The sequence below is a fragment of the Aegilops tauschii genome, chromosome 2 (genome assembly GCF_002575655.3).
Source record: "Aegilops tauschii subsp. strangulata cultivar AL8/78 chromosome 2, Aet v6.0, whole genome shotgun sequence".
Lineage (NCBI taxonomy): Eukaryota > Viridiplantae > Streptophyta > Magnoliopsida > Poales > Poaceae > Aegilops > Aegilops tauschii.
The window spans coordinates 613,030,035-613,036,368 of record NC_053036.3 but is presented as its reverse complement, the minus strand read 5'-3'; positions in this window follow the sequence as shown (position 1 = coordinate 613,036,368).

Below are 6,334 nucleotides of genomic sequence, written 5' to 3'. Positions count from 1 at the left end.
ACATCTTCTGGCCATATCACATCACAAGGCACATGCTGCAAAAACAAGTTAGACGTCCTCTAATTGTTGTTGCAAGTTTTTACGTGGTTTGTAGGTTTCTAGCAAGAACGTTTCTTACCTACGTATGACCACAACGTGATTTGCCAATTTCCATTTACCCTTCATAAGGACCCTTTTTCATCGAATCCGTTCCGACTAAAGTGGGAGAGACAGACACCCGCTAGCCACCTTATGCAACTAGTGCATGTCAGTCGGTGGAACCTGTCTCACGTAAGCGTACGTGTAAGGTCGGTCCGGGCCGCTTCATCCCACAATGCCGCCGAAACAAGATAAGACTAGTAGCGGCAAGAAGAATTGACAACATCGACGCCCACAACTACTTTGTGTTCTACTCGTGCATAGAAACTACGCATAGACCTAGCTCATGATGCCACTGTTGGGGAACGTAGCAGAAATTCAAAATTTTCTACACATCACCAAGATCAATCTATGGAGTAATCTAGCAACGAGGGGAAGGGGAGTGAATCTACATACCCTTGTAGATCGCGATGCGGAAGCGTTGCAAGAACGCGGATGAGGGAGTCGTACTCGTAGCGATTCAGATCGCGGTTGATTCCGATCTAAGCACCGAAAGTACGGTGCCTCCGCGTTCAACACACGTGCAGCCCGGTGACGTCTCCCACGCCTTGATCCAGCAAGGAGAGAGGGAGAGGTTGGGGAAGACTCCATCCAGCAGCAGCACGACGGCGTGGTGGTGATGGAGGAGCGTGGCAATCCCGCAGGGCTTCGCCAAGCACCGCGGGAGAGGAGGAGGAGGGAGAGGGGTAGGGCAGCACCAAAAGGAGACGTTCTCATGTGTCTATGGCAGCCCAAACCTCAAGTATATATAGGGGGAAAGGGGGCTGCGCCCCCTTTAGGGTTTCCACCCCCAAGAGGAGGCGGCCAGCCCTAGATCCCATCAAGGGGGGGCGGCCAAGGGGAGGAGAGGGGGGGCGCCCCACTAGATGGGCCCTAAGGCCCATCTGGACCTAGGGTTTGCCCCCTCCCACTCTCCCATGCGCCTTGGGCCTTGGTGGGGGGGCGCACCAGCCCACCTGGGGCTGGTCCCCTCCCACACTTGGCCCACGCAGCCTTCTGGGGCTGGTGGCCCCACTTGGTGGACCCCCGGGACCCTCCCGGTGGTCCCGGTACATTACCGATTTCACCCGAAACTTTTCCGGTGACCAAAACAGGACTTCCCATATATAAACCTTTACCTCCGGACCATTCCGGAACTCCTCGTGACATCCGGGATCTCATCCGGGACTCCGAACAACATTCGGTAACCACGTACATACTTTCCCTATAACCCTAGCGTCATCGAACCTTAAGCGTGTAGACCCTACGGGTTCGGGAACCATGCAGACATGACCGAGACGTTCTCCGGTCAATAACCAACAGCGGGATCTGGATACCCATGTTGGCTCCCACATGTTCCACGATGATCTCATCGGATGAACCACGATGTCGGGGATTCAATCAATCCCGTATTCAATTCCCTTTGTCCATCGGTATGTTACTTGCCCGAGATTCGATCGTCGGTATCCCTATACCTTGTTCAATCTCGTTACCGGCAAGTCTCTTTACTCGTTCCGTAACTCACATCATCCCGTGATCAACTCCTTGGTCACACTGTGCACATTATGATGATGTCCTACCGAGTGGGCCCAGAGATACCTCTCCGTTTACACGGAGTGACAAATCCCAGTCTCGATTCGTGCCAACCCAACAGACACTTTCGGAGATACCCGTAGTGCACCTTTATAGCCACCCAGTTACGTTGTGACGTTTGGCACACCCAAAGCATTCCTACGGTATCCGGGAGTTGCACAATCTCATGGTCTAAGGAAGTGATACTTGACATTAGAAAAGCTCTGAGCAAACGAACTACACGATCTTGTGCTAGGCTTAGGATTGGGTCTTGTCCATCACATCATTCTCCTAATGATGTGATCCCGTTATCAACGACATCCAATGTCCATGGTCAGGAAACCGTAACCATCTATTGATCAACGAGCTAGTCAACTAGAGGCTTACTAGGGACATGGTGTTGTCTATGTATCCACACATGTATCTGAGTTTCCTATCAATACAATTCTAGCATGGATAATAAACGATTATCATGAACAAGGAAATATAATAATAACCTATTTATTATTGCCTCTAGGGCATATTTCCAACACCCTAAGGGGGCCGTCCCCCCCCCTCTAGATGGGATCTCCAAGGGGGGCATGCGCCCCCTAGCCCCTATATATAGTGGAGGGGAAAGGAGGGCAGCCGCACCCTAAGCCCTGGCGCCCCCCTCTCCCTCCCGTGACACCTCTTCCTCCTCCAGTAGCGCTTGGCGAAGCCCTGCTGGAATCCTGCTGCTTCCACCACCACGCCGTCGTGCTGCTGGATCTCCATCAACTTCTCCTTCCCCCTTGCTGGATCAAGAAGGAGGAGACGTCTCCACTTCGTACGTGTGTTGAACGCGGAGGTGCCGTCCGTTCGGCGCTAGGATCACCGGTGATTTGGATCACGACGAGTACGACTCCATCAACCCCGTTCTCTTGAACGCTTCCGCTCGCGATCTACAAGGGTATGTAGATGCACTCCTCTCTCTCTCTCTCTCTCGTTGCTAGATGACTCCATAGATTGATCTTGGTGATGCGTAGAAAATTTTAAATTTCTGTTACAATCCCCAACAGTGGCATCATGAACTAGGTCTATGCGTAGTTTCTATGCACGAGTAGAACACAAGTTGTTGTGGGCGTCGATTTTGTCAATTTACTTGCCGTTACTAGTCTTATCTTGATTCGGCGCATCGTGGGATGAAGCGGCCCAGACCGACCTTACACGTACGCTTACGTGAGACAGGTTCCACTGACTGACATGCACTAGTTGCATAAGGTGGCTAGCGGGTGTCTGTCTCTCCCACTTTAGTCGGATCGGATTCGATGAAAAGGGTCCTTATGAAGGGTAAATAGAAATTGGCATATCACGTTGTGGTTTTGGCGTAGGTAAGAAACGTTCTTGCTAGAAACCTATAGCAGCCACGTAAAAGTTTGCAACAACAATTAGAGGACCTCTAACTTGTTTTTGCAGCATGTGTCATGTGATGTGATATGGCCAGAAGAATGTGATGAATGATATATGTGATGTATGAGATTGATCATGTTCTTGTAATAGGAATCACGACTTGCATGTCGATGAGTATGACAACCGGCAGGAGCCATAGGAGTTGTCTTAATTTATTTATCACCTGCGTGTCAACTGGAACTTCATGTAATTACTTTACTTCATTGCTAGCCATTAGCTATAGTAGTAGAAGTAATAGTTGGCGAGACAACTTCATGAAGACACGATGATGAAGATCATGATGATGGAGATCATGGTGTCATGCCGGTGACGATGATGATCATGGCGCCCCGAAGATGGAGATCAAAAGGAGCAAAATGATATTGGCCATATCATGTCACTATTTGATTGCATGTGATGTTTATCATGTTTTACATCATATTTTCTTAGAACGACGGTAGCATAAATAAGATGATCCCTCGCTAAAATTTCAAGAAAGTGTTCCCCCTAACTGTGCACCGTTGCGAAGGTTCGTTGTTCCGAAGCACCACGTGATGATCGGGTGTGACAGGTTCTAACGTTCGCATACAACGGGTGTAAGCCAGATTTACACACGCAATACACTTAGGTTGACTTGACGAGCCTAGCATGTACATACATGGCCTCAGAACACAAGAGACCAAAAGGTCGAACATGAGTCGTATAGCAGATACGATCAACATGAAGATGTTCACCGATGATGACTAGTCCGTCTCACGTGATGATCGGACACGGCCTAGTTGACTCGGATCATGTATCACTTAGATGACTAGACGGATGTCTGTCTGAGTGGGAGTCCATTAATAATTTGATTAGATGAACTTAATTATCATGAACTTAGTCTAAAATCTTTACAATATGTCTTGTAGATCAAATGGCCCACGCTAATGTCAACCTCAACTTCAACGCGTTCCTAGAGAAAATCAAGCTGAAAGACGATGGTAGCAACTATACGGACTGGGTCCGGAACTTGAGGATCATCCTCATAGCTGCCAAGAAAGCATATGTCCTTGAAGCACCACTAGGTGAAGCACCCGTCCCAGCAAACCAAGACGTTATGAATGCCTGGCAAACACGTGTTGATGATTACTCCCTGGTTCAGTGCGGCATGCTTTACAGCTTAGAACCGGGGCTCCAAAAGCATTTCGAGCAGCACGGAGCATATGAGATGTTCCAAGAGCTGAAAATGGTTTTCCAAGCTCATGCCCGGGTCGAGAGATATGAAGTCTCCGACAAGTTCTACAGTTGTAAGATGGAGGAGAAGAGTTCCGTCAGCGAACACATACTCAAAATGTCTGGGTTGCACAGCCGCTTGTCTCAGTTGGGAGTTAATCTCCCGTATGACGCGGTCGTTGACAGAATCCTTCAGTCGCTCCCACCTAGCTACAAGAGCTTTGTGATGAACTTCAATATGCAGGGGATGGAAAAGACCATTCCTGGGGTATATTCAATGCTGAAATCAGCGGAGGTGGAGATCAAAAAGGAACATCAAGTGTTGATGGTGAATAAAACCACTAAGTTCAAGAAAGGCAAGGGTAAGAAGAACTTCAAGAAAGACGGCAAGGGAGTTGCCGCGCCCGGTAAGCAAGCTGCCGGGAAGAAGACAAAGAATGGACCCAAGCCTGAGACTGAGTGCTTTTATTGCAAGGGAAACGGTCACTGGAAGCGGAACTGCCCCAAGTACTTAGCGGATAAGAAGGCCGGCAATACCAAAGGTATATGTGATATACATGTTATTGATGAGTACCTAACCAGCGCTCGTAGTAGCTCCTGGGTATTTGATACCAGTGCGGTTGCTCATATTTGTAACTCAAAGCAGAAGCTGCGGAATAAGCGGAGACTGGCGAAGGACAAGGTGACGATGCACGTCGGGAATCGTTCCAAGGTTGATGTGATCGCCGTCGGCACGCTACCTCTACATTTACCTACGGGATTAGTTTTGGACCTCAATAATTGTTATTTAGTGCCAGCTTTGAGCATGAACATTGTATCTGGATCTCGTTTGATGCGAGATGGCTACTCATTTAAATCAGAGAATAATGGTTGTTCTATTTATATGAGAGATATGTTTTATGGTCATGCCCCGCTGGTCAATGGTTTATTCTTAATGAATCTCGAACGTGATGTTACACATATTCATAGTGTGAATGCCAAGAAATGTAAGGTTGATAATGATAGTCCCACATATTTGTGGCACTGCCGCCTTGGTCACATTGGTGTAAAACGTATGAAGAAACTCCATGCAGATGGACTTTTGGAGTCTCTTGATTATGAATCATTTGACACGTGCGAACCATGCCTCATGGGCAAAATGACCAAGACTCCGTTCTCCGGAACAATGGAGCGAGCAACCAACTTATTGGAAATCATACATACTGATGTGTGCGGTCCAATGAGCGTTGAGGCTCGCGGTGGCTATCGTTATGTTCTCACCCTCACTGATTACTTGAGTAGATATGGGTATGTCTACTTAATGAAACACAAGTCTGAGACCTTTGAAAAGTTCAAGGAATTTCAGAGTGAGGTTGAGAATCAACGTGACAGGAAAATAAAGTTCTTACGATCAGATCGTGGAGGGGAATATTTGAGTCATGAATTTGGCACACACTTAAGGAAATGTGGAATTGTTTCACAACTCACGCCGCCTGGAACACCTCAGCGTAATGGTGTGTCCGAACGTCGTAATCGCACTCTATTGGATATGGTGCGATCTATGATGTCTCTTACCGATCTACCGCTATCATTTTGGGGTTATGCTTTAGAGACTGCCGCATTCACTTTAAATAGGGCTCCGTCGAAATCCGTTGAGACGACACCGTATGAATTATGGTTTGGAAAGAAACCTAAGCTGTCATTTCTTAAAGTTTGGGGATGCGATGCTTATGTCAAGAAACTTCAACCTGAAAAGCTCGAACCCAAGTCGGAAAAATGCGTCTTCATAGGATACCCTAAAGAAACCATTGGGTATACCTTCTACCTCAAATCCGAAGGCAAGATCTTCGTTGCCAAGAACGGGTCCTTTCTGGAGAAAGAGTTTCTCTCGAAAGAAGTAAGTGGGAGGAAAGTGGAACTTGATGAGATGACCCCTCTCGAACCAGAAAGTAGCGCAGCACAAGAAAATGTTTCTGTGGTGCCTGCACCGACTAGAGAGGAAGTTAATGATGACGATCATGATCAAGTTACCACTGAACTTCGT